Source organism: Schistocerca gregaria, chromosome 4, assembly GCF_023897955.1.
Source record: "Schistocerca gregaria isolate iqSchGreg1 chromosome 4, iqSchGreg1.2, whole genome shotgun sequence".
Classification (NCBI taxonomy): domain Eukaryota; kingdom Metazoa; phylum Arthropoda; class Insecta; order Orthoptera; family Acrididae; genus Schistocerca; species Schistocerca gregaria.
The window spans coordinates 483967298-483983278 of NC_064923.1; the positions used below are offsets into that span (position 1 = coordinate 483967298).

Below are 15981 nucleotides of genomic sequence, written 5' to 3' on the forward strand. Positions count from 1 at the left end.
GAGACGTTTTGAAATGGCTTGCTGTGTCACTCCCACTATTGGTGTCAATTCTTCTTGAGTTTGACGCGAGTCTTCACTATGCCGGTCGACGACTTTAAAATCACCGTTCTTGAAGCGTTGAAACCACTCACGACACGTTCTTTCACTAATAGCGTCCTTACCATACGTATCTGAGAGCATTCGATGAGACTCAGCAGCTGTTTTCTTCATATTGAAACAAAACAGTAACACCTCCCGCAAATGACGAGAATTAGGCTCGTAAACTGACATTTTCAATCAAGAACAACTTTATGACGCAGACACAAATCGACTTATGTTTGAATGAGGTTACGTTGACCGAGGTCCAAGCTAACTGCTTGACGTCTGCGATCTGTTTCTTTCGACCGCTGCGTACCGTTGTCGCCACCTATCGGCAAACGGCGGAAGCAAAGTTGTACGCCTTGTACGACAATGAACCAGCTCACGAAAGCTGTTTAGCAATTGGAGAACAGAGGGAACTGAAGAACAAATTTTTTGCACGTTCATTCCGTTCAGCAGATTTACCACCCTGTGGTTTCATATATTTCAACACACAAAGAATATGCGAAGCTAGGTGAGTCCAGTGACTAGATTGTGCCAGCGGTAAATGGGATTTTGCGGAACATTCTGCATGGGAACCATTAATGGCAAAAAAGTTGGACAAAGGGCAGTGATCTGAAAGGAGATTTTCATCTTGAGTTTAAAACTCTCTGCTTACAAATAAATTTGGTATGGGATGGGATCCACTTGAGAAAACATAACTTTTCTTCTTTTATCCAGTCATGTTAAGCTAAAGTTACAGCATTATCAGTGTTTTTTCAAAAATTTTCTTTCTTTTTATCACACGCTGTGATTTTCTGATTTTCTGTGTTTTTAGGTACAGTTTTTTTTCACAGTCTGTCACCTTCTGGTTTCGCCATTATCTTCACCGTGAAAACTAGTAGTTATGTAAACAATAACTGTCAAAGGCTAGAGAGTGCGGTTTTTCACAGTGAAGGTAATGGGGAAGCCAGAAAAAATTACAAACTGTGAAAGAAAAACAACTGCAATTTTTTTATAAATTAAATAAATTCTAGATTTTCAGACACATGTGAGAATTATTTGCATGCTGTGAAAATTCATGGAAGAATCTTTCTCACTTATGAATAAAACTGTACCTGTAGCAACAAATGCAGCCAATAGTAAATGAAAAAATAATGACATCACACACGTAAAAGATTTTGTTTGGTATGTTTTTGAATCTTTCGTGCTATGAGTGTGAATCATGAATCCTTCCTGATCATTCTGAAAAAGTTTTATGAATTTATTTGTAAAAGTATAGACAGTGGAAATTAAAATGTCCTGTGGTGCCGCTCCTGCTCCAAATCGGCCCGTTTGATGTCAACTTGGTTTCCGAAATAATTTTATTTACGCAATTTTTCAAAATAATTATGATGTGTGTGAACATGAGAAAAAATGCCTTCCTAAAATTCTTCATTTTATAGGGAAATTCATACAAAGTTGGAGAAGGCTCATGAGCCTGCTTATCCACATTCAACTTATCTGTGGCACGCCTTTGGTTCAAGTGTCTGAGAATTGATTCGTTGCTATTTACCTCTCAGATTTCATCTGAGAGCTCTTTAAATTCAAACGTACAGTATCTCTGTCTCTTTGAGGACTTCCACGTGAATGGTGTCCAAAAATACAGGTGAAAAAATACAGAAGACAAAGAGCACAACCGGTACTTCAGAGGGATAGGATATACTTGCAGACTCTCTTCCTTATATCATGCACAAAGGCGACGTTACACAGTATTAGTGTGGTCTATCTTGGAGGGGACTAAAATTTGGCCGTTGTGCTTATGACAAAAAGCGTTATCTTTAACGTTCCCAAGTACACCACGCCAAAACAGAAACATAAAAAATAAAGCACCACGTGACTGGAGAGATTGATACTGGCCTACGTCTGCAGTTAAGGCAGCAATGCGTGAAACATTTACTACTATCCTGTGGAAAGTTTTAGCACCCATCACGAACTTCAATATAGGCATTTTGAAACATCTCCCCTTCATTTAGTATGTGTAAGTACTGCATACAGCTGACATTTGTGGTTATTAAACAGGTTAGGTCAGATAAAACGTGATTGAAAAGATTGGTGAAAATGGTTCAAATGGCTCTGAGCACTATGGGACTCAACTGCTGTGGTCATTAGTCCCCTACAACTTAGAACTACTTAAACCTAACTAACCTAAGGACATCACACACATCCATGCCCGAGGCAGGATTCGAACCTGCGACCGTAGCAGTCGCACGGTTCCGGACTGCGCGCCTAGAACCGTGAGACCACCGCGGCCGGCTGAAAAGATTGGTGACTAGAGTTTATTAGAAACGTAGTTGCTATTCTTCGTACGACGGTAAATTTAGGTCCTCTGAAGGCGCATGTAAGATATTTTCTGTTGATTAAAAAAAAAGTGACAAAATCCATAAGTACTCTTCGTTAGTGACGAATATAAGGTCTGATGAGAAGGTACACACAAGGCTCATAGTGGTACCTATTAGATTATGATATGAAAGATCGACAACGTAGCGACTTTATTGAGGAAAAAGGGTCTAAAATAAATCATGAAAGGGCCACATAGGAGAAATATCTTCAAATTTTGTCGATATTAGTTGTATTTCATATACAGTAATATTCTTTTAGTGTCGATTGATAGTAGATAAATTAACACAAATCATGATTATTCTATTTCATGGAGGTCAAGTCATTTTACAAAAATATTTTTGTGGAAGGTTGTTCTAACAAATATGATCACCGTAAATTTATTAAGCGAACAAAGTAAACCTCATTATCATCTTGTTAGCAACTCATGGGTTTAAAGATCCGTAAGGTTTGCAAAAAGGCATTTTCGTACAGTATCATCATCCGCATTGAACGATCCAGGTTAATGTGGGTAGGGGACAGTTTACACACAATAGGAAGAATGTAACTACATTTCTTTGACGTTCATGTGAGAATCCAACTAAATATTTCAGTCTAGTCGCACTCTTGAATCAGACCTAGTTGATATGAAGGGCATATTTCAATAGTGGTACAAGTCCATAACCTCTAATTTTCTGTCTATAATGCTTCTGAAATTAATGAGACAAACAAACAGAAAGAAAGGTTCATTTCGAGCAAGAAGCCATATGCTTGAATATTTCTGGTCTCTCAACTGCAGATTTTTCAGCGCTCGTTCAACTTTAGGACTCTGTATCTCAAAATGAACAAAAATGGACTTGTACCACTATTGAAATAAGCCCCTAATTAATTTGCGTGTTTCAAAGGCGTGGAGTAGACGAATATTTTATGCTGTCACTTACCTCAACTGGTCGCACTGCTTTTCAGTATCTTACTCAAATTCACTGCGATGATTCTTCTGGTATGTCACAGTTTCTGCAAAAAGATAGGATACCATTTAGCACCGAGACTATTAGAAATCTTTCCTGTCTTAATATTTATATTTATTGAAACAAGATGGTGGTAAGCAAACACTCAGAGGTAATTAATACAGCTTCCTATGACTAGCTATATGCTCTTGCAACGAGAAGCTCACTGGACAAAAAACTAGTCACCCCTAGAGAAGAAGGGAAAGCAGAAAGGTGGAAGGAGTATTTAGAGGATCTATACGAGGGCGATGTACTTGAGGACAATATTACGGAAATGGAAGGGAATGTAGATGAAGATAAAATGGGTGATACGATACTGCGTGAAGAGTTTGACAGAGCACTGAAAGACCTGAGTCGAAACAAGGCCCCGGGAGTAGACAACATTCCATTAGAACTACTGACGGCCTTGGGAGAGCCAGTCCTGACAAAACTGTACCACCTGGTGAGCAATATTTATGAAACAGGCGAAATACCCTCAGACTTCAAGAAGAATATAATAATTCCAATCCCAAAGAAAGCAGGTGTTGACAGATGTGAAAATTACCGAACTATCAGTTTAATAAGCCATGGTTGCAAAATACTAACACGAATTCTTTACAGACGAATGGAAAAACCTTACGACATATCTTAGAAGAAAGATTAAGGAAAGGCATACCTACGTTTCTAGCATTTGTAGACTTAGAGAAAGCTTTTGACAATGTTGACTGGAATACTCTCTTTCAAATTTTGAAGGTGGCAGGGGTAAAATACAGGGAGCGAATGGCTATTTACAATTTCTACAGAAACCACATGGCAGTTACAAGAGTTGAGGGGCATGAAAAGGAAGCAGTGGTTGGGAAGGGAGTGAGACAGGGTTGTAGCCTCTCTCCGATGTTATTCAATCTATATATTGAGCAAGCAGTAAAGGAAACAAAAGAAAAATTCGGAGTAGGTATTAAAATCCATGGAGAAGAAATAAAAACTTTGAGGTTCGCTGATGACATTGTAATTCTGTCAGAGACAGCAAAGGACTTGGAAGAGCAGTTGAACGGAATGGACAGTGTCTTGAAAGGACGATATAAGATGAACATCCACAAAAGCAAAACGAGGATAATGGAATGTCGTCGAATTAAGTCGGGTGCTGCTGAGGGAATTAGATTAGGAAATGAGACACTTAAAGTAGTAAAGGTGTTTTGCTATTTGGGAGCAAAATAATTGTTGATGGTCGAAGTAGAGAAGCTATAAAATGTAGACTAGCAATAGCAAGGAAAGCGTTTCTGAAGAAGAGAAATTTGTTAACATCGAGTATAGATTTAAGTGTCAGGAAGTCGTTTCTGAAAGTATTTGTATGGGGTGTAGCCATGTATGGAAGTGAAACATGGACGATAAATAGTTTGGACAAGAAGAGAATAGAAGCTTTAGAAATGTGGTGCTACAGAAGAATGCTGAAGCTTAGATGGGTATATCACATAACTAATGAGGTATTGAATAGAACAGGGGAGAAGAGGACTTCACTAGAAGAAGGGATCGGTTGGTAGGACATGTTCTGAGGCATCAAGGGATCAAAAATATAGCATTGGAGGGCAGCGTGGAGGGTAAAAATCGTAGAGGGAGACCAAGAGATGAATACACTAAGCAGATTCAGAAGGATGTAGGTTGCAGTAAGTACTGTGAGATGAAGAAACTTGCACAGGATAGGGTAGCATGGGGAGCTACATCAAACCAGTCTCAGGACTGGAGACCAAAATAACAGCAACAGAGAAATCATTATAAGCTTCATTTAATACCGTGTAATTCCGCCCTTGAACTTGATCAACGATTGGATTCAGTTATGAAGTGAACCCGCAAGGTTATGCAGGTTAAGCAGCTCGCTGAAGATTTAATCGCGCAATTCCACCAAATTGCGGGGATGCTGATGTCTGCGTTTTACCCACTGTTCCAATATGCATCACAGATTTTCTGCTCAAGTCAGGTGATCTTACAGGCCAGTCGAGAGATAATAGGGGTGGGGGGGGGGTGGGGTTGTTAAGAAAACCAATCACATATTCTCCCTGTCTGATAAACTTTGATATTGTCTTCTTTATGTGCCTGTGTTAGCAATAGGCCTCTTGAGAGGTGACCGACACCTAATGGTCATTTCATGCAGCTCTTGAAGCGTCCTCTCGCTAACAGGTGGGGATGGACCTTCACTTACTGCCTGCAGCAATTCCATTTGGGTTTGGAAGCGATTTTTATTCACAAGTGGTGAAAAGCTCTCTAGCTCCTCTCGCAGGATCTTTCTCCGAGCACAATTCTGATGTGGCGTTTCGTGGCCATGTGTGCTACACGACTGCTTGAACACACACGGAACAGTCCGCCTTGCCGCGAAACACCAACAAATACAGCAGCTTCACACCGTATGGCCATGGGCACCGCCAAGCATGATTATCCCTTATTTCCACTCTGTCACGTCCTCACATTTACCCATGTGTACATATAATATCAGCTTGAAGCATCAACGTCTCACTGATCCCTACTGCTTTATGCTCATGTAAAGGCAATGCGTGCGTGATTGGGGACGCGACTAGACCTCTACAGACATAATGATTAATCTGTGCGTGCACAATTTTTTGTCCATTGAGCTTATTACAACTGGTATTTCACCGTCATTCATAGTGTTCCAAATTACTATGAAACGGCTTAGTCTATTGATTAACACATGAGTGTAATGAAGAATTTTTAAAATATTGCATGAAAATATTGCTGTGAATAATAGATTTTCCCGTAACTTAATGAGATAAATTGATTCATGTTTATATAGTTGCTTAAGAAAATCAGAATATCAATAAGAAGCTGAATTTCCTGTGCGCTATAAAATGGCGGTTCAAGATTAATTAAAATGATTTCAAATTTAATGTAACGCGGTTGTTATTTTTGGTAACTGACGCCGTCATTAATTTCGTCGACTAACATCGAGCCGTTAGCACTACACATCCAGTTATGTTCAAATCTTCGACGAAGCACCTCGACCAACTGGGTTACCTGTTCTCTGAATAGGTCAAGGTTGGCACGAATTTATGTCCGGACAATACCAGCTGAGCTATTTACTTATTTGCTTGCACCAGCAGCATTTCATCTTTTAATCAACGAGGAATGATTCGTGACTGTAGTAAGCTCTTCAGACCTTCAGCGAAACCATCACCGAAGTCTAAGTTATAAATGTGAAGAAGGTAATTACACTCAAACATTTTACATACTCGAGCTAGAAATAAGTTTTCCTGCACCGAACTTCACTGGGCTTTTCTCCTTCACAGTTTTCCAATTATAGCAAACTTTAGCTTGAACACAAATCCACTGAACACAGCAGTGTAGGTTTTAATGCAGATTGCGACAACAGTAAGGAAGAAGACAAACAAAAGGTAAAAGCAAATTAGTCTCTCTCTCTCTCTCTCTCTCTCTCTCTCTCTCTCTCTCTCTCTCTCTCTCTCTCTCTCTCTCACACACACACACACACACACACACACTCACTCACTCACTCACTCACTCACACACACACACACACACACACACACACACACATATATATATATATATATATATATATATATATATATATATATAATCTGGACCAGGGGCATACGATGGGAGATCATATTTCACTTTAGAGTATAACCGATCAGCACTCAGTTTCATTGTACAACCACTGCATCATTACCTCCTCCAACTGGCCATTTACTATCAGTCGCAGTAACAACTACGACTCATGGTACTGTCGACTTGCATTTGACAAATAATTCCATTCAATAATGTGTCTTGCCGTCAACTGTGTCTATAAAGAGAAAAGGTTAATAGAATTTTATGTCAATCTTTTCACTCTATAGATACTTTAGTTATACTGTCACCTTTTATTCAGCGGGTTGCAGCGAAAGGGGAGTGGATAAGAGTTCACTCATGTGCTTGGGTGTAACGAAATTTATAAATAATTTTAAAAAATTGTATATCTAAAAATACAATAATACAGAACAAGTCGAATAAAAACTTGTATATGAGGTATGTAATTTCATTGTGCTACGGCACGGCACATTTTTTCCCCACCGCACTTCAGAAAAATCGTTGTACCCATTTAAATAACTGATCAATATTCATGTCTGTTATTAGCAACTTTAGCTTATAAATTATGTATTAACAACGAAAGCAAGAATATGTGTAAAATTTCCAAAAATTGCCTGAAATGTTGAGGTCTAAAAGTCATTAATGAACCAGAATTACCAGAGACATCTTAAGATTAATAAAAATGTGGATTATAGACTCAGTGGCAGTACGTATCCCCAAGCCACCACCCAAGAGATTGAGATTCATTGGAAACAACGTAAGGACGCATAACGCATCCACAAAAAAGTGATTTACGAAACGCTCGCTCGTACGTGATTGTTTCTCTCTAGTCTTGTACCATTACAAGATAAAGATAGTAGAAGAGGCACAGGAGATCCAATCCAACGAATACCGGTGCCTTTCGTCAACAGTTGCAGTCGCAATAATTATCGAGCATTCCTCGCTCGGCATGTGTTACAGGTTAAAAGTTAAAATGTTATTGCTGCGGAACATCTCGGCATGGTGTTATGTTTTACCTGACTTGCATTAATCTTTGATAATGTGGAGGTGAGTTTACCTCTGGCTGCTGCGGAGAAAATTATTTTCGCAATGTTACGGAGATGTTCAACAAACTCTTTTGGCAGATACCATAAGAATGGTGTTGTGCACGACGGAGCGGTTTACTGTTGAAACCGCGGGAGCGTAAGTTCCAAAAAGCGTTGGGAAATATATTCTTTATCCTATATACGTCTTGCGAAACACAACGACGAGGAACTGAGAGAAATTAGTCTTATGAGGAGGCTTATCGATAGTTGTTCCTCTGACGCACCATCACGATTGAAACGACAAAAGGGGGGATGGGGGATGAAGTGCCCTCCGTCACTCACCGTAGGGTGGCTTCCGGAGTGCAGCTGCAGATGTGGGGAAGTGTTGCGCAGAGAGCACAGACACCATAAGCGCTATTTGGCCCACGATGCAGCGAATATCAGGGAGGATGTGGATCAGTTCGCAGAGGAGTTAGAATACGAAATGGGAGTTCTTTCGGATGACAGTGGAGAGTTTGAAGTACACCATCCATAGAATCTCTTTCGTACGATGGCATTGGTTAGCTCTTCATGACGATATTTCGAAGACAACCTGGTTGTCCTCAAGTGTTATGTATCTGGCCGTCTAAGATTTAAAAATAATTTATAGCCTATCACCAAAGAAGTCATTGATTTCTTTCGACTTGAATTTTCAGATGAGCACACTTCCGATTTCAGATAATGTTCAAATGGCAAGACCCAGCGTGACTGAGATAGGATGCCGATGCGGAGTCAAATAGACAGTTTTATACATTCTCCCCTGTGGGAACCACACCTCACAAGATGGAATGCTCAACAAATACGTAAACTGTTCGATTCCCATTTCTTACGTTACTAAGTCACACTCAACGACTGTATACTACTTTTAAAACATAAAAGCATGGAAAAGTGTACAGCTATTTTGTTCTACGTGTTAAGGTAACTGTCGCGTCCTATTATTGTTTTTATACATCAGTATGTAATGTGACATCCTTCAGTAAATGTCAGTATCGACATGTGTTCGCCATTTGGAGAGGGAAAAATGAATATCTGTGAGTATGAAGGGAATAATGTCGTTAGCTAAGAAGTACGTGACAGGTATTCAAAATTGGGTATTCAATAATACTGACAATTTAAGTCAGACGAGTACAACATTTCTTCCAAATTCCTCAACAACAGCAAATATACACTGCGTTCTGCTCATTTCTCCAGTGGCTTCTTTTCTTTCTTTTTTTGTTGATTCAGGGGAGGGGACCAAAGAGCGAGGTCATCGGTCCCATCACATTAGAGAAGGATTGAGAAGGAAGTCGGCTGTGCCCTTTAACAGGAACCATCCCTGCATTTACTTGAAACATTTTGGGAAATCACGTAAAAGCCAATTCAGGATGGCCGGACGTGGGTTTGAACCGGTGTTCCCCCGAGTGCGAGTCCAGTATGCTAACACCTGTGCCATCTCGCTCGGTCCTGTGGCTTTTTCTGCAATAGTTTGTAGCTAGTAGAGCCAGAACGGGCTTTGTTAAGCCCTCTGGAATGTGCAAGAGTAGTACCTCTATGTCGTAAATGCAAGAGAGCACTCAAATGAAACCTGACAGCTACCTTTAAAAGGAAAGCAGTGTACTGACATGTCGGCTCACCGCGTCAAGCTAGGTAAGTAGTGTCTTCCGGGATTACGCTGCATTGTACTCATCCCGAACGGGCATTAGTGCCATCGACCTGCGAAAGTTTAAGACGGGAAGTTAAGCGCTGCGTGCAGGCCGAGGTTATTACGGATGAAAGTGACTCAAATCACCAAATGTAGAGATTGGGATGGGCTATAATACGACGAAATTATTTAAGTAAAGAGCGTCAAATGAAACGAATTCCGATACTGGATTATCAGGTAGAGACATTAACTTTTGAAAGGTCGTTTCCTTAGCTTAACTACATGGAAGTCTACATGTACAACTGTGACAAACTTGCTCAATCTGGTGACGCATTCTTAACACAACAATTAAAATCAAAACAAAGAATTGGTGAAAGAAAGCTGAGAAGGCTAAGTTATTATAACTGATACCGTACGTACTTTTATTAGACACTTACCTGCCTTTCTGTCATTGAGATATTTTTAGATGTTAGTAAAGACAGGGTGTATCAAAAATGACATTACACTTTAAACTCCTATTGATTTATTCATTGACCTACTGATATGGTTTTGGTGTCTTTTTATGGCAAAATGCATCAAGTTTTATTTGCATGTACCTAAACAAATTAAAATGGACTTTCATGGTCATCTGGCACACATCCCATCTGAAATCGATTTGCCAAACTCTATGCAGCGTGTGACACAGGACTTGTTTCGTTTGAGGTAGATTCTAGCTCTGAACTCTGACAGAGAAGCTTGTAAGGATGTAAAAAGCATGGTAGCCTTTATGATTCCCCAAAAGTAGAAGTCAAGAGGTGCAAGATCCACTGTATATGTCGGCCGTGCAATTCACGCACCTCGGCTTATTCACTTACGTGGAAGCCGGACATTTAGGAAATGCCGGACGTCTTACCAAAACGTCAACACATGATCTATTTTCCTTCATGATGAAAAATGGTTCAAATGTCTCTGAGCACTATGGGACTTAACTTCTAAGGTCATCAGTCCCTTAGAACGTAGAACTACTTAAACCTAACTAACCTAAGGACATCACACACATCCATGCCCGAGGCAGGATTCGAACCTGCAACCGTAGCGATCGCGCGGTTCCAGACGGTAGCGCCTAGAACCGCTCGGCCACGGTGGCCGGCCCTTAATGATGAATTTAAGTCCGAAAAAAGTTTGTAAGAATTTTCAAAGTTGTAAAGTCCTTTTTGATACAGTATATTGAGAAACGATTTCCATCCTTACGTTTTCTTTTTGTTAAAACTAAAGAGGTTTGACTCCCACTGAAACAGGTTGGCTAGCCTGTATAACATCACCGTCAACAGAAAGATATACACGAAAAAGAAGAAAATAAGCAGAGGAAGGCAAATCTTGGCTGGCGGGAAAAGCATTTCTCGTCACGACGGCTGATGGTTTTTCAAGATTTTCGCCAAACTAAGAATTATTTATTGAACGTTCTCCTTCTGCTGCCTTGGTTAAAACAATTATGGTCTATTATACAGAGAGGGGAAATCTTCGGTGTAATATCGATGTGGATGTTACATAGTTGATATATGTGCGGTATTAGATGAAAATTAGTTAACCAGGTGAATAGTTCAGAAACAAAATAACCTCACCTCGTGTCCCCTAATGCGAAGTCCCGCCTTTGTAAACTACTAATTTTGCTCCACATCGACACGCAAAGGATTCAGCGAGATTACTGTTGAGTTCCAGAAAGAAATTTTGCCACTGGTCAAAAAGTTCGATATTCAGCTCTAGCTATGACGTGAGTCGTGTTGGGCACCCGGAAAGACGATAACTGCTGATTCCAGTCCACTGAATGAGTGGACGCAGACATCGACTGAAGCAGCCTAGTCCTATTTACATACACGGTAGATGCGTTAACACAGTGTGCGGAACTTAATAACATGTGCATACAACCAGCCCAGCCAGGTTGCGACAACGTTACGTATGGTCACCCCTTAACTGGATGTGGCCCAACGATGGCATGTGCTCTGAGGCACTTCACTTGTAGAACGTGTAGCTTGTCCATAGTACGACTGTTAGATGTCCAACTGTGAATTATGACATTTTCTTTATTACACTGAAAGTATTCATTAAAAAACGCCTTCAGTCACAACTTTTCGTGTTTTATTAAATACACGATGCATTTCGGACACTGTGGGTCCATCATCAGGTGTAATTTGTCTTAATACATGCTTTATTTTTTCTCTTGAATGATGTGAAATGCATATTCCTGTTATGTTAACATCAAACCTTTTCATGACAGGAAAATGCATTTCACCTCATTCAAGAGAAAAATAAAGCATGTATTAAGAAAAATTACGCCTGATGGTGGAACCACGGTGTCCTAAATGTGTCGTGTATTTAATAAAACAGGAAAAGTTGTGACTGAAGGCGATTTTTAATTCATACTTCCAGTGTACTGAATACAGTCACGTTTGAAGCCGCAAAATGTGGATAAAATTAAATTTTGTTGATTATCAGTTGTGATTTGTGCTATATTATTATGTTTTACACTTCTGTTTTAATGCCCTACAGTGTTACAACGTTGTACTGTTAATTTATATGACGCATTTTGTTATATGTGCCTTACGATGAATAAATTAATTCGATAAGAATGACATACGAGCAACATGCGGGCCATTTACATTTGAGTGCTAGCTCCACAGTGTAGCAGGTCGTTCACCGTATCCTGTGGGTAGGATATTTGCCTATAACTGGAGTATATGGTAGAGAATTTAGTTCCCGTACCTTCAAGTCGTCAGTTTTTTCGAATGAGATGGTAATCCATAAATCCACCGGTGCTGTCTCCCACCTATACCAAGAGATTGCCGCTATAGTTTCGTTCCGCGTGCAAATGTTAAATTGCTTCATGCGTCGAATTCCACGCGTCAGTGGTTAGCTCCTATACTAATTCAAAATACAAAACAAGGTTTCACTTGGCTTCTCTACTCAATGGCTTTTGGAACTAACTTCCCAACAGTTTAATCTTCAAGACTTTTGAGGACAATTTGTGCTGATGTTTTGTAGTCTGTTACTGTTCACAGTGATTGCTGCAGCTGAGATGGGTGGTACCGCCTGTTACAAGAAGGAAGCTTGTGGTCTAAAGTCCCATCCACGAAGAGGTCGTTGCAGACAAGTACAAACTCGGATAGAACGAATATGGAGAAGAAAATCGTCCGTATCGTTTTCAAAGGAACCACCCGGCAATTCGGCTTAGTCGATTTAAAGAATCCATGGAAAACTGCATGTGGATCACCGTAAGGGATTCAGATCCTGTTCATCCTAGTCCGACAGGTTATCAGCAAGAGGTAATTCTATCTCTGGATGTAGTCGCTCGTGTATGGTCTTGTCCACATTCTCTTCGAATATCTTCTATTCTTTGATCAACAATCAACAGGACTGTAGTAATAGTTTAGGACACGTAAGTTACATTTCGGTTGATCCAAATTTAACCTGATTCTGATAAACAACACTCCTGACACATTTGCACAACTGTTACTCGTACAAGAATGACCACCAGCTAAGAACGCTGATGGTTCCTGAAACTCACCCACTTGGGCATTGTCCTATCATCAGTCGAGTGTGTAGTTGATACGTCTTCACGAGCAGAACGCAGTTTTGCCCACCTTGCAGTATTACTGAGTAGTTATGTGCCAAGCAATCTCAGAGATTAATACACTCCTGGAAATTGAAATAAGAACACCGTGAATTCATTGTCCCAGGAAGGGGACACTTTATTGACACATTCCTGGGGTCAGATACATCACATGATCACACTGACAGAACCACAGGCACATAGACACAGGCAACAGAGCATGCACAATGTCGGCACTAGTACAGTGTATATCCACCTTTCGCAGCAATGCAGGCTGCTATTCTCCCATGGAGACGATCGTAGAGATGCTGGATGTAGTCCTGTGGAACGGCTTGCCATGCCATTTCCACCTGGCGCCTCAGTTGGACCAGCGTTCGTGCTGGACGTGCAGACCGCGTGAGACGACGCTTCATCCAGTCCCAAACATGCTCAATGGGGGACAGATCCGGAGATCTTGCTGGCCAGGGTAGTTGACTTACACCTTCTAGAGCACGTTGGGTGGCACGGGATACATGCGGACGTGCATTGTCCTGTTGGAACAGCAAGTTCCCTTGCCGGTCTAGGAATGGTAGAACGATGGGTTCGATGACGGTTTGGATGTACCGTGCACTATTCAGTGTCCCATCGACGATCACCAGAGGTGTACGGCCAGTGTAGGAGATCGCTCCCCACACCATGATGCCGGGTGTTGGCCCTGTGTGCCTCGGTCGTATGCAGTCCTGATTGTGGCGCTCACCTGCACGGCGCCAAACACGCATACGACCATCATTGGCACCAAGGCAGAAGCGACTCTCATCGCTGAAGACGACACGTCTCCATTCGTCCCTCCATTCACGCCTGTCGCGACACCACTGGAGGCGGGCTGCACGATGTTGGGGCGTGAGCGGAAGACGGCCTAACGGTGTGCGGGACCGTAGCCCATCTTCATGGAGACGGTTGCGAATGGTCCTCGCCGAGACCCCAGGAGCAACAGTGTCCCTAATTTGCTGGGAAGTGGCGGTGCGGTCCCCTACGGCACTGCGTAGGATCCTACGGTCTTGGCGTGCATCCGCGCGTCGCTGCGGTCCGGTCCCAGGTCGACGGGCACGTGCACCTTCCGCCGACCAGTGGCGACAACATCGATGTACTGTGGAGACCTCACGCCCCACGTGTTGAGCAATTCGGCGGTACGTCCACCCGGCCTCCCGCATGCCCATTATAAGCCCTCGCTCAAAGTCCGTCAACTGCACATACGGTTCACGTCCACGCTGTCGCGGCATGCTACCAGTGTTAAAGACTGCGATGGAGCTCCGTATGCCACGGCAAACTGGCTGACACTGACGGCGGTGGTGCACAAATGCTGCGCAGCTAGCGCCATTCGACGGCCAACACCGCTGTTCCTGGTGTGTCCGCTGTGCCGTGCGTGTGATCATTGCTTGTACAGCCCTCTCGCAGTGTCCGGAGCAAGTATGGTGGGTCTGACACACCGGTGTCAATGTGTTCTTTTTTCCATTTCCAGGAGTGTATATTGTCCCTCGGATGCATCAGGACATCTTGACTAATCCATAAGGTGTTTCGGCCTGTGAGTTCCTGAATTGGTTCGAGATGTTTTCTCACCATTATCTTACTCATGTGGAGGTCCTGTGTTGCTGGAAAACTTCTCTGTATTTATGTTTTAAATGTCTGTGTTTCTGTTTGGTTCCAGATGTTTCCTTACTGGCATGTAGGAGGAGACTTGAAAGCTACGCGTTATTATGGCGCAACAAGTAACTGTTATGGAGTGCTGCACTATACTTCAAAGTGAGACAGATACACGACACTCTCTGTAAACAACGGTCGGATATTTCTACTAATCTTTCAGCAGTCGAAATCTACTCCCCGGTCACGAGAACCACTGAGTGAAAGTCCTCGTCATAGGAAAATATGCAACGTCTGCGAATCAGTTCCTTCATTGCCTGGCCACCGTCGTCTGTGGTCGATGTCGGTGGCCTACCGTCCCGATCAGTATCCTCCACGTCTGTGCGGCCTTGGCGTGAATCTGTTTGCAATTTAGACGTTTTACCCGCAAAAATCCTACTGTTAAGCGTACCCTGGAGTAAGTTTCCCGTTGCTGCGCCATTTGACTCCTACGCTGTGATGCACGTGTTATCCGTACCACAACAGGTGTTTGCAGGAAACCGTCCTCTGACATTACGTCTCTCTGGTTAAGCAATGGGACGGCAGGTATAGCTTACTTTTTAAGGTCCGCTCGTCTTTTACTCGTGTGAATCTCCTGTGTTCCTAGCAAACTCCTAAGCTGTACTTCCGTTTTTGCTGTTCGTATTTCGAGTTGGTTCAAGATGTTTGGTTTCTGAGGTGTGCAGATGGCGGTATATCGCGTACACAAGATATAGTAGGGCAGTACATTGGCGGAGCTGTCATTTGTACTCGGGTGATTCGTGTGAAAATGTTTCCACGAGATTATGGCCGCACGACGGGATTTGACAAACTCTTAGTGCGGGATGCAGTTGGAGCTAGAGACGTGGGACATTCTATTTCGGAAATCGTTAGGAAATTCAGTATTCCGAGATCCACAGTGTCCATAGTGTGCCGAGAACACTAAACTGCAGGCATTACTTCCCAACACAGGCAACGCAGTGGCCGACGGCCTCCACTTAACGGTGTTTGCGTAGAGTTATCGCTGCTAAAAGAGAAAGAACATTGTGTGAAACAACTGCAGAAGTCAATGTGAGAAGTGCA

General features: G+C 42.1%; 1 protein-coding gene across 3 annotated transcripts in view; it reads right to left on the reverse strand.

The window, feature by feature from the left end:
- Positions 1-15981, reverse strand: part of LOC126267060 (cadherin-23-like) — a 458700-nt gene that overhangs the window by 315584 nt on the left and 127135 nt on the right. For all 3 annotated transcript variants that reach the window (XM_049971900.1, XM_049971901.1, XM_049971902.1), the window contains one exon: positions 3357-3429. The gene's annotated coding sequence lies outside the window, so the exon portion shown is untranslated. The remainder of the gene's footprint in view (positions 1-3356; positions 3430-15981) is intronic.